Source organism: Nuphar pumila, chromosome 17 (genome assembly GCF_984573655.1).
Source record: "Nuphar pumila chromosome 17, dmNupPumi1.hap1.1, whole genome shotgun sequence".
NCBI lineage: Eukaryota > Viridiplantae > Streptophyta > Magnoliopsida > Nymphaeales > Nymphaeaceae > Nuphar > Nuphar pumila.
Genome location: NC_143265.1, coordinates 43,525,437 through 43,538,899, shown reverse-complemented (window position 1 = coordinate 43,538,899; position 13,463 = coordinate 43,525,437).

Below are 13,463 nucleotides of genomic sequence, written 5' to 3'. Positions count from 1 at the left end.
AAGTAATGATGGAAATGCAAACCAATCAATATGTGATATATGTGCTTTGAATGTACTAACTTTTAATGTTTTGCAGCATATTGATAGGGGGGGTAAAATCTCCATCTATACATCTAAATGCTTCATCTTTGATTAAATTTGTCATCATCAAAAAGGGAGAGATTGTTACGCCACTGAAGCCGTATATGATACTTCAAGTACAAGGTTTTGATGATGAGCAAGTGAAATCAACTGCATTTCAGCTAAGGCAATGAAGACATTGAAGAATTCGATGAAGAATCTTTGAAGACTACTGTGCAAATGTTAAATTCATTAAAAGTCTTAGATTCTTGTAAGAGCCTTACTTAGAGTGCATATTTAGGTTGCATTTTACCTAAAAAGTCTTTAAAAAAACTTTTCTAAAAGAACCCTTCATGAATTTTTTTTTAGAAAACTCTTTTCTTAAATTTTCGTGTTTATTAGTCGACCAATAGACTCACCAATCGACTAATCCTTTCGCACCATATTTTCTAAAAAGTCATTTTTGTTAAATTAGTCGACCGAAGGTTTTATCAGTCGACTGGACAAAATGTCTGTTTTTCGGAAATTTAGCAGCAGTCGACTAATGACTTTATCAGTCAACTGGACAGAACAAGTGTTTTCTAAAATTTAGCAGCAGTCGATTAATGCTTTTATCAGTCGACCGAACAGAATGTATGTTTTTCAGAAGATTTTAGCAGCAGTCGACTAAAAGGTTTTCCAGTCTACTGATGATATTATCAGTCGACTAATTTTATCTCTAGTCGACTAAGTTTCAAAAGTTCAGATTTCCAAACGGCTCGATTAACAAATCAATCAACCAACGATAACTGTCAGTCTACTAATAACTAACTATTAGTCGACTAACTACTGTTCTAGTCGACTAATTTTGCCGTTTTTCCTGAAACTTTAAAAAGGCGTGTCTTTTCATTTTTCAAACATTTTGATCATTCAAAATAGACTGTTTTGACACCCTTTCATACCCTCAACGTATGAAAACTTTCAACTATAAATATGAGTGCATTTTACACTCAAAATAACTTCAATTATTCTTTGCTTTTCACTCATATTCATTTTCTCACTCACTTGATATTTTTCACTCAAATTCCTTTGAGAGATAGTGAATTCGTGAGTAGAGCATTTCAACAACCTAAAAGGCCAATTGCATCTCATTTGCATTCATAAGAAGGGCTCATAGGTTGTATTGTAAGTTGTTACTTATTTTATTTTCTGTAAAAGAAAGGACTCCTTGGTTTAAAGGAGTTGTTTGCTTTCAATAGGTGTGTTACTGGAAGTGGGACCAGATTTGGTCTGTGTATGATCTTGTAGTTACACAAGGTTGATAGTGAAAATCTCAAGCGGGTTTTGCTTGGGGACTGGATGTAGGTCGGGAAAGACCGAACCAGGATAAATTATTGTGTTCTTTGTGTGTTGGCTTTTCAAATTGCAAAATCCTTAAATATTCCGAAGACAATTTTTAAAAGCACTATTCACCCCCCCCCTCTAGTGCTCGTTGCCTCGATACTACTGCACTTTCACCTTTTACATTCACTTTGCATGCTTTTACATTTTTCCATGAATCATGAACATGCATCTTCCCCCATTAAATACATGCATCCATTTCCCATAGGCTTCAATACTTAATGAAATTCCACTAGAGGGGGGGTGAATAGTGAAATACGATAAAGATCGATAAAATAAAATAATCAGGCAATAAGGCACAACACATAAAACACATAATTTATACTGGTTCGGTCAATACCCAGACCTACATCCAGTCCCCAAGCAAACCACTTGAGCTTTCCACTATAACATCCGAGTCACCGGATAAATAGTACAACACCCTCTTCCTCAGAGGTCTTCTTCTCTCAACAGAAAAGGGGCACACCCTCTTTCACAGAGGTCTTCTTCTCTCAACAGAGAAGGACAACACCCTCTTTCACAGAGGTCTACTTCTTTCAACAAAGATGGAAAACAGTGAATAACAGAGTTACAATACTTCCTATAGAACCTTCAGAATGATATGAATGCACGAATGAAGGATTCTAAGAATGTTCTGTTTGTCACTCAGAGGATACTCTTTGTCAAAGAGTTATACTTGACTTTTTCTCTTTTCTTTCTTTTCTTTTTCTCTTGCTTTTTCAAGGCTCTCTTTTCAAATATCGAATAAGAATTTTTCTCGTTGTAAGCTCACATGTCCAATCCATTCCATGTTGAATAGTTTATTTGAGTGTGTTTATATAGCTTTAAAAAAGTAGTCGTTACTTTTTGAAATCGTAGCCTTTTTGAGATGTGAAATGTTATGTCATTTCAAAAACATCTTTAGAGAAATTCGAGAAAGCCTTTTTCCATAAAAGTAAAATATGGGGTACACTAGTCGTTGTAATATTTTAGGTAATACATATTTTATGTAAAAAGTCTATTTCTTACACTAGTACATTGAATGTTGGATTATAGTTTTGTCTTTATCCTAATTAATGATTTGAGGTACATAAGTACTTCTTTACTTTAAATGAGTGTAAGTACAATGAGTGCTTTGAGATATTTATTTGTACATAGTCATGTCAAGTGTTTTCTTTATGTTGTGTTTTTCAAAGTCTTCAGAGAGAATGAGGACTACAAGAAAGTCGACATTCTTGAGAAGGATATTTTAACAAGGATTTCTTACAGGAGGTATTTAATGCTATATAAAGAGAATGATGACTTCAAGTAAGTCGACATTCTATGGGTTTGTAAAAAGGTAACTAGAGTCTTTTCAAAACCTTTATTATATTTGTTTTCTTTGTGTAGCCGATTTTCATGTTTTGTCTTTTTCCTATATTTGAAATCATTTCTTTAAAGATGGTAACTAGAGTCTTTTCAAAAACATATTATATTTGTTATGTAGCCGATTTCATGTTTTGTCTTTTTCCTATATTTAAAATCATTTCTTTAAAGATGGTAACTAGAGTCGTTTCAAAACATATTATATTTGTTTTTCTTTATGTAGCCGATTTCATGTTTTGTCTTTTTCCTACATTTCTTTTCATGTTGTCTTGTATATGATGTAAGGTACAATTATTACATTTTGAAATCATGTCAAAATACATTTTTCATAAAGGGTTGTAAGAAGGTACAATTATTAGCTTTCAAAAAGAAGCTTTTTGAAACTATCGTATACTTTTATGATATAGCTTTTATGAATGAGTATGTAATATGCAATATGCATGTTCCTGAAGGTTCTGTTACATATGACTCTAAAGAAGAAAAAAATCTTCATCTTGAGGTAGCCGATCTCTTCAGTTGATCTTTAGGAATGCATGACTCATCAAGCTTTTTCTTCAAGGAGTATGATTGCACTAGTTGTACTTGAACAGGAAGTCTCCATCCTTTTTGGGTGAGATATCCTTGCATCAAATACTCGTTAGATTTATGGCAAAACATATTCAGTCATAATATAACATTTTTCAAGAGGACATATTATCATATCATATAAAATCAAATACGACAGTGTATCATATTATGTGACATCAAAACAGAGTTTCTCAACATTTTCCCCCTTTTTGATGATGACAAAATATGCTCCCCCTGTCAAAAAGACATTATGCATAGAAATAATAATATTATAAAATATTGAAAAATGTTTAAAGAGAGTATTTCTCCAATAATGGAGACAGGTTTTCTCTCCCTTTGTCATAGACAAAAAGGAAGGGATCAGAGTAAGAGAGTTATTACAGACCAATAATAAATATTACAGTAAAAAAAAAAGTTTATTCCGAAGGTGGAGTAGGTTGATGTGTAGAGGCGTCTAGATCCTGCTGTTGAGCTTGACGAGTCTGTTGCAACAAGGCTTGATTATGAAGGATACGATCTTGAGAGCGTTGGACATCCATCAGTGCAGAGAAGTAATCAAAGTTGGATGTTGGATCGTCTTCATCAGAGCTGGGAAGGTGCAGGGACCTGAGATTGAAGGTAGTAGCATCGAGGACCTGAGAAGGATAGAGGATAACTTTGTTGTGAAGGGATACTTTGAAGTATTTTAGAATGGGAGTTATAAAACACCCGAAAAGAAGAGGCTTGAATTTTTGATAACGAAGAAAAAGGTCAAAAAGAATGTTGGACCAGTTTATCAGAGTAGAAGAAAAAATTGCGTAGATAAGAAGAGAGATTTTTCTTGGTACTAATCCCTTGCGTGGAGGCTTGGGATAGATATTGTGGAGAAGAATCTGGGCAAGCAGTTGAGCATGAGGTTGGAGATTCCTCATGTGCCAGGGAAGTTGTAGAAGTGGAAAAGATCTGGATACAGTAGATCTGCGGCAGTGATTGCAGAGTTTGAGGAGGAAGTCATTGCAAAAGGGAGTTGAGAGGGAAGGAACGAGTTTGAAAGTATGTATGAAGATAGTGAGCTACGAGTGGTATTGGTGAGGAATGAACCAATCGATTAAATAGAAGAGAGAAAATAATTGTGACAATAATTGAATGACAATGGAAGTGAATGATTTTTGGATTGTAGTTTGAATAAGGAAATTCGTGAGTTGTAAGTTAAGGGGCTTGTGAATGACAAATCAAATCGATGGTGGAAGATGGTGTATCATATTGGTATGTAAGTTAAGAAGGACATAGATTTGAACAAATATACTATGGGAGAGTTTATCGAGTGGTGAGAAATGTCATGAATGAAGTATGGAGTGTCATATTGAAGAGAGTGAAGAAAATAATGGCCTAATAAAACAAACAACTTTTTCTACATGATATTACTTGATGTGGAAGCATTCCAAATTCGTGAAGAGTGATTTTGGAATAAGACAAACCAAGATAAGAGAGTGAGAGGCAATAATTTGTTATTTAATAAGTATATATTTTGATATGTGTGGAAAAAGAATGAATAGACATAAAGAAGGGTGATACAGATATGTAGTTTGAAAGATATGACATTTTTGAAAGAAAAAAATGACTTAAAAAATGTGTCATGATTAATGTGTCTTCACATTTGTAATTTTTATGAGTATACTTAAATATAAGAAGGACACACTTTGACTATGAATAGTGGTAAGAGAGATGATGAGACTAAAAGATATTCATGAGTGAAGAGTAATAATTGCTTATATAAGAAGTATTTTTATGGATATGCGTGGAAGGAGTAAGAGTAGACATAAAGAAAAGTGAGATGACATATATGGATTTTCGAGTAGGATAGGAATAACAAAAAGAGAAAAAAAATCATGATTGATATGAGATAAAAGACATAAAATAAAGTTATGATTGAATGAATTAATGTTTATTTGATAAACATATTTTTAAAGAAACTCGATTGGAGGAAGATATAAAATATATGAGAGAGTCATGGTCACGGATGAAAAGGAACTTCGTATAATGTAGAGAGAGAGAGAGAGATAAAAAAGGTGATACAAAACGTACTAATGGGTGGAGTGCAAATACTTTTTGTAAAAGATGTAAAGCATGAAGAGATTATAATAGATAGTTCTTTAGGCTATGATATAAAAGATGATATAGTAAAAATTTACGTGAGATATAATAGAGTGTACGTAATCTATGATATATTAAATGATATAGTAAAAATTTACGTGAGAACATAGCAACTAGATCTTTAGAGAAAGGTAAAAGAACCAAAATAAACATTCGATTTTAACTAATAATTTGAAAAGCAAGAGTTCTCATAAACTAATATGTTATCATGTTGAAGGTGAATCAATTTATCGTAAGAGAAGTTTTCACAAAAGGACAAAAATAATAAAGGAGTTATGAGATGAGTGATGTGAACAATGTTATGATAGCTTTTAATATAATTAGTTTTTATGGATATGAGTGAAAGGAGATAGGACAAGGAGTCATAATGGATGTGTACTTGAAAGATGACAAGTTGAAAGACATAAATAATGTGTCTTATAAGAGTTTAAAGTGTACGTGAATATGGAAACCTAGTTTGACTAAAAAATCGATAAGAAGAAAAACTTTTAAAATAAGATTTTAACAAAACTTATAAGAAGTATTATAATAAGTGTGATTAATTTATAAGTCACTTAGTTTGCATATTCCTAGTTCTCTTCTAATTCGTGTAAAGTCTTCATGTTTCAATGGTTTAGTGAATATGTCTGCTAACTGTTGATTAGTGGGTATGAATTCCAGTTTAATTATTTTGTTTAAGACTTGTTCTCTTAAGAAGTGGTGTCTTATTTGAATGTGCTTAGTTCGTGAGTGTAAAATAGGATTCTTAGATAAGTTTATAGAACTAGTATTATCACAGAAGATAGTTGTATTTTCAAAATTTAAACCAAAATCTTTTAAGGTTTGTTTCATCCAGATAACTTGTGTACAGGCTAGGCTAGCAGCAATGTATTCGGCTTCAGTAGTTGATAAGGATACACAATTTTGTTTCTTACTGAACCATGATACAAGAGAGTGCCCTAGCATATGACATGTTCCACTTGTGCTTTTTCTGTCAGATTTACTTCCAGCAAAGTCAGCATCGCTGTATGAGATTAAATCAAATGTAGAGGATTTTGAATAGAATAATCCAAAATCAACTGTGTCTTTTAAATATCTCATTATTCTTTTTACAGCCTTAAGATGTGATTCTTTTGGATTTGACTGAAATCTAGCACACAAGCAAACACTGAACATAATATCTGGACGGCTAGCAGTTAAATAGAGAAGTGATCCTATCATACCTCGGTATACCTTTGTATCAACAGACTTACCATCTTCATCTTTGTCCAAAACAGTAGTAGTGCTCATAGGAGTAGTTTTTGAAGCAGTTGAGTTCATGTTGAACCTCTTCAGAAGTTCACGAGCATACTTAGACTGATTGATGAAAACTCCATCCTTGGTTTGCTTAATATGCAGTCCAAGAAAGTAGGTGAGTTCTCCCATCATACTCATTTCAAATTCTTTCTGCATGGACTTAGAGAATTCTTCACAAAGAGTGTTGTTAGAAGATCCAAAGATGATATCGTCTACATATATTTGAACAATTAGGGTATGATTATTCACTATTTTTACAAATAATGTAGAATATGCTTTGCCTACAGAAAAGCCAGTTTTTAACAAAAAGGTTTTAAGTTTGTCATACCAAGCACGAGGTGCTTGTTTTAATCCATACAAAGCACGTTTGAGTTTGAAAACATGATCTGGATATTGTTCATTTTCAAATCCTGAAGGTTATTTTACATAAACTTCTTCATTTATAAAACCATTTAAAAAGGCACTTATAACATCCATTTGATATAATTTAAAATCCATATAGCTTGCATATGCTAAAAACATTCTAATAGATTCAAGTCTAGCAACAGGAGCAAACGTTTCATCAAAATCAATACCTTCCTCCTGGTTGTATCCTTGAGCCACTAGTCTTGCTTTGTTTCTTATAACATTACCTGTTTCATCTAGCTTGTTTCTGAAGATCCATCTTATCCCAATGATTGGATGATCCTTTGGTCTTGGTACAAGATCCCAAACTTCATTCCTTTGGAATTGATTCAGTTCTTCAGTCATGGCTAGCATCCAGAACTCATCGATGATGGCTTCATCAATCTTCTTTGGTTCAAGTTGAGAAATGAATGCCATATTTGCAATCCGTTCTAGCTGAGCTCTAGTCTGAACCCCCTTTGTCAGTTCTCTCAAAATCTGCTTTTGAGGATGATCTTTGATATCGACAAATGTTCTTTGATGATCATCTTCATTAGACTTAGCTGTGTTATCTAAAAATAAATCTGTACTTTCAACATCATCATCGTTAGTTTGCTTATGAACAGATTGATCAATAGATTCACAGAAACTAACATGCATAGATTCTTCAATAGACTTAGAACACTTATTGAAAACCCTGTATGCTTTACTATGACTTGAATATCCTAAAAATATGCCTTCAATAGATTTAGCATCAAATTTATCTAGGCTATCTTTTGTGTTTAGGATAAAGCATTTACAACCAAAGACTTTGAAATAGTCTATTCTTGGAGTTCTGTCATAGAATAGTTCATATGGAGTTTTATTTAATAAGGGTCTAATGAGAACTCTATTTGTTATGTAGCATGCAGTATTAACAGCTTCTGCCCAAAAAGATTTAGCAAGATTATTGTGTTGGAGCATAGTTCTAGCAGATTCCTGAAGGGTTCTATTCTTTCTTTCTACTACACCATTTTGAGGTGCAGCTCTAGGAAAGGCAAAGTTATGAGAAATACCATGTAAGTTACAAAAATTTTCAAAAAGTTCATTTTCAAATTCTCCTCCATGGTCACTACGGATTTTAACAATAGAACAAGATTTTTCATTTTGTAATTTTTTACATAAATTTCAAATTGACAAAACGTATCACTTTTGTTTTTCAAAAATATCACCCAAGTAAATCTTGAGTAGTCATCTACAATGACAAAAACGTATTTATTGTGATTATGACTAGCTACCCTAGAAGGACCAAAAAGATCCAGGTGGAGAAGCTCTAAAGGTCTTTTGCTTGAAATGATATTTTTTTATTTGAAAGTTGATTTGGACAGTTTTACTAATTGACATGCATCACAAAAATAATCCTTTTTAAAAGATATTTTGGGTAACCCACGTACTAACTTATCTTTAGCTAATTTAGACATGTATTTAAAATTGACATGACCCATTCTCATGTGCCATAGATGTTGAGAGTCATTATTAGCTATGAGGCAATGTTCTGTGATGTTTTCTAGGTATAGTTCATATATATTATTTTTTCTTATACCTTTTAAGATAATATTTTCGTTGGTGTCTGTTATAAGACAAGCATTATGATTAAAGCTAACATTATAACCTGTATCACACATTTGACTAATACTTAGAAGGTTATGTTTTAAGCCTTTAACCAGGAGAACGTCTTTGATAAGAGGTTTATCTATATTTCTAATATTACCAATACCTATTATCAAACCTTTGTTGTTATCTCCAAAGGTGACGGTTCCTCCTTTTTTATGAAGAACATCAAAGAGGTCTGAATGTCCAGTCATGTGTTTTGAACATCCACTGTCTAGAATCCATCTGTTCTTCTTGTTTGGAGCCTGCAAATCATTAAGTAAAATTTCTTTTTGGTACCCAATCGGGTCCTTTTTTGTTAGACTTTGGAACCCATATCCATTTGGATTTGGGTTTGTCTATAGCCTTAGAGGAGTTCAAAAAATTAGAATTATAATACTCCTTATTTGGTTCAGAAGAACTTTTCACAAAAGTGGTCTTCTGATTCATACAAGAAGGCTTGTTGAAATGGGAGTAGCCAATACCATTCTTGTAGAAAGAGACCTTTTGAGAGGATAGGAGTTTATCCAAGTTCTCTTTTCCTTTAGTAAACTTGAAAACCGTTTTCATAAGGTTCTCAGTTTTACTTTTTAATTCTGAAATTTCTACTTGCAGATTTTTAGTCTTGGAGCTAGTAGATGAGATTTCAGAAGTAATAAGAAGATTTTTCTTTTGTAGCTCAGAATTTTCAATATTGAGTTTTTTATTTTTCAAAAGGAGCTCTAGATTCTCAGATTTTAACTGTTTATTTTTTAGAATCATTTTCCATGATTCTTCAAAAAGTTCCTGAAAAGCATTTTGAAGATCTTCAAAGGAGAAATCAAGAGATTCACTTACAGAACTTTCTGCCATGAAGCACATGTTGGCGGTTTTTGCTTCATCATCATTTGACTCTTCACAGGTGGATGGTTCTGAATCATCCCATTGAGCATGCAGAGCCTTTTTCTTGAAGAACCTTTTCTTTGGTTCCTCAGTCTTGGATTTTCTTTTGAGAAGAGGATAGTCACGTCTCAGGTGACCTGGCTTATTACACTGGTAGCACATAGAATCTTCTTTTGGGTCTTTTCTTTCTTTGTGCTTATTTGGAAGCGGGTTTCTTCTCATAAAGCGCTGAAATTTTCTGGTGAGTAGCGCAATTTCAGTTTCTTTTTCTGAGTCTTCATCCTCAGAAAGGGCTGGGAAGGCTAGAATTTTCTTCAAGGGTTGTTCTTATTCCCTTCTTTCTTTCATATGGACTTCATAGGCCATAAGATTGCCTATTAAGTCGTCCAGAGTAAGCTTAGATAAATCTTGAGCTTCTTCAATAGCTGTAGTCTTTTTCTCCCAATCAGTTGTGAGAGATCTCAAGATTTTCTTCACCTTTTCTGTCTGGGAATATGTTACACCCAGAGATTTCAGATCGTTGGTGATGTTGGTGAATCTGGTAAACATCTCTGTGATGGGTTCATCTTTGTTCATTTTGAACAACTCATATTTTCTTACAAGAGATGAGATCTTGGCTTCTTTCACTTTGTTGGTTCATTCATGAATAACCTCTAAAGAATGCCAAATATCATTTGCAGATTCACATATAGATATTCTATTGAATTCGTTCTGATCAATGGCACAATATAAGGCATTCATGGCCTTTGCATTTAGGTTTGCCATTTTCTTTTCTTCATCAGACCATAAGTTATAGTCTGCGGATGAAGATGTGTATGGATGCTCAACAATTTTCCATACAGCAAAATCTATGGACTTGAGAAATATAGCCATTCTGCACTTCCAGTATCCATAGTTGGAGCCATTGAAGAAAGGAAGACGAGATGCGTGTTGACCTTCAATATCACGAGCATAAGAGGTAGATGCCATTTGAAAGACTTGTTATGTCGAAACCAGCAAACCTGCTCTGATACCAAATGAAATTCCACTAGAGGGGGAGGTGAATAGTGAAATACGATAAAGATCGATAAAATAAAATAATCAGGCAATAAGGCACAACACATAAAACACAGAATTTATACTGGTTCGGTCAATACCCAGACCTACATCCAGTCCCCAAGCAAACCACTTGAGCTTTCCACTATAACATCCGAGTCACCGGATAAATAGTACAACACCCTCTTCCTCAGAGGTCTTCTTCTCTCAACAGAAAAGGGGCACACCCTCTTTCACAGAGGTCTTCTTCTCTCAACAGAGAAGGACAACACCCTCTTTCACAGAGGTCTTCTTCTCTCAACAGAGAAGGACAACACCCTCTTTCACAGAGGTCTTCTTCTCTCAACAGAGAAGGGCAACACCCTCTTTCACAGAGGTCTACTTCTTTCAACAAAGAAGGAAAACAGTGAATAACAGAGTTACAATACTTCCTATAGAACCTTCAGAATAATATGAATGCACGAATGAAGGATTCTCAGAATGTTCTGTTTGTCACTCAGAGGATACTCTTTGTCAAAGAGCTATACTTGACTTTTTCTCTTTTCTTTCTTTTCTTTTTCTCTTGCTTTTTCAAGGCTCTCTTTTCAAATATCGAATAAGAATTTTTCTCGTTGTAAGCTCACATGTCCAATCCATTCCATGTTGAATAGTTTATTTGAGTGTGTTTATATAGCTTTAAAAAAGTAGTCGTTACTTTTTGAAATCGTAGCCTTTTTGAGATGTGAAATGTTATGTCATTTCAAAAACATCTTTAGAGAAATTCGAGAAAGCCTTTTTCCATAAAAGTAAAATATGGGGTACACTAGTCGTTGTAATATTTTAGGTAATACATATTTTATGTAAAAAGTCTATTTCTTACACTAGTACATTGAACGTTGGATTATAGTTTTGTCTTTATCCTAATTAATGATTTGAGGTACATAGGTACTTCTTTACTTTAAATGAGTGTAAGTACAATGAGTGCTTTGAGATATTTATTTGTACATAGTCATGTCAAGTGTTTTCTTTATGTTGTGTTTTTCAAAGTCTTCAGAGAGAATGAGGACTACAAGAAAGTCGACATTCTTGAGAAGGATATTTTAACAAGGATTTCTTACAGGTGGTATTTAATGCTATATAAAGAGAATGATGACTTCAAGTAAGTCGACATTCTATGGGTTTGTAAAAAGGTAACTAGAGTCTTTTCAAAACCTTTATTATATTTGTTTTCTTTGTGTAGCCGATTTTCATGTTTTGTCTTTTTCCTATATTTGAAATCATTTCTTTAAAGATGGTAACTAGAGTCTTTTCAAAAACATATTATATTTGTTATGTAGCCGATTTCATGTTTTGTCTTTTTCCTATATTTAAAATCATTTCTTTAAAGATGGTAACTAGAGTCTTTTCAAAACATATTATATTTGTTTTTCTTTATGTAGCCGATTTCATGTTTTGTCTTTTTCCTACATTTCTTTTCATGTTGTCTTGTATATGATGTAAGGTACAATTATTACATTTTGAAATCATGTCAAAATACATTTTTCATAAAGGATTGTAAGAAGGTACAATTATTAGTTTTCAAAAAGGAGCTTTTTGAAACTATCGTATACTTTTATGATATAGCTTTTATGAATGAGTATGTAATATGCAATATGCATGTTCCTGAAGGTTCTGTTACATATGACTCTAAAGAAGAAAAAAATCTTCATCTTGAGGTAGCCGATCTCTTCAGTTGATCTGTAGGAATGCATGGCTCATCAAGCTTTTTCTTCAGGGAGTATGATTGCACTAGTTGTACTTGAACAAGAAGTCTTCATCCTTTTTGGGTGAGATATCCTTGCATCAAATACTCGTTAGATTTATGGCAAAACATATTCAGTCATAATATAACATTTTTCAAGAGGACATATTATCATATCATATAAAATCAAATACGACAGTGTATCATATTATGTGACATCAAAACAGAGTTTCTCAACACTTCAAACCTCATTAAGCCCTCCTTATTCAAGATAAATATCATGAATGGGCATAAGCATAAGCTTCATGGAATTCGTTTTATCATTAGCTTAGTGTGCATCTCAAACATTCATTCCACCTTCTTGCACCTCAAATATGATGTGATATCTCTCTTTTACATGCATCTTTTACCGTGTGTTAACTCGGGTTTTGCGGGAAATACATGGAAAATGTTATTTCCTTCTTTAGCTTAGAAGTTGTAATTTCCATTTCACTCTCGAAAGATGTAATAGTTAGACTATAATGAGAATTTTATATTTCAAGCACTAGATTAGAATGTATGAGCATGCATATCTTAGAAATTGCTTATTCTCATATCATTTTCTATTTTATTTAAAAAATTCATGAATGGGAACACAAATTGCACGTACACCATTCTAATAAAAGATGATTAAATCTTAAGTTGACGATTTTCATCAATGGCAATAGTCAGGATGTGAACAAAACTTAGGATTTTCATCTTTTTTGGAATAACACTGGATCCACACTGGATCTTTTTCAAAAATCATCATATTTTTTTAAATATTTTTCTAAATATTTTTCTAAATATTTTTCTTTTATCAAAGTTTAACTTAAAATTAACTCAAAATATATATCAATGGTCATAGTTAGGATATATTGAGAGTTAATTTCATTTTAAACTCTATGAAGACACAAAAAATGTGTTTTATTCTTCACTTGAATTTAAATATGATTACTATATAATACATTTTAGGGATATTTCATATAAAGATATGCATGATTTCATGAGAAAATGATTTAAAAAACCAATTTTA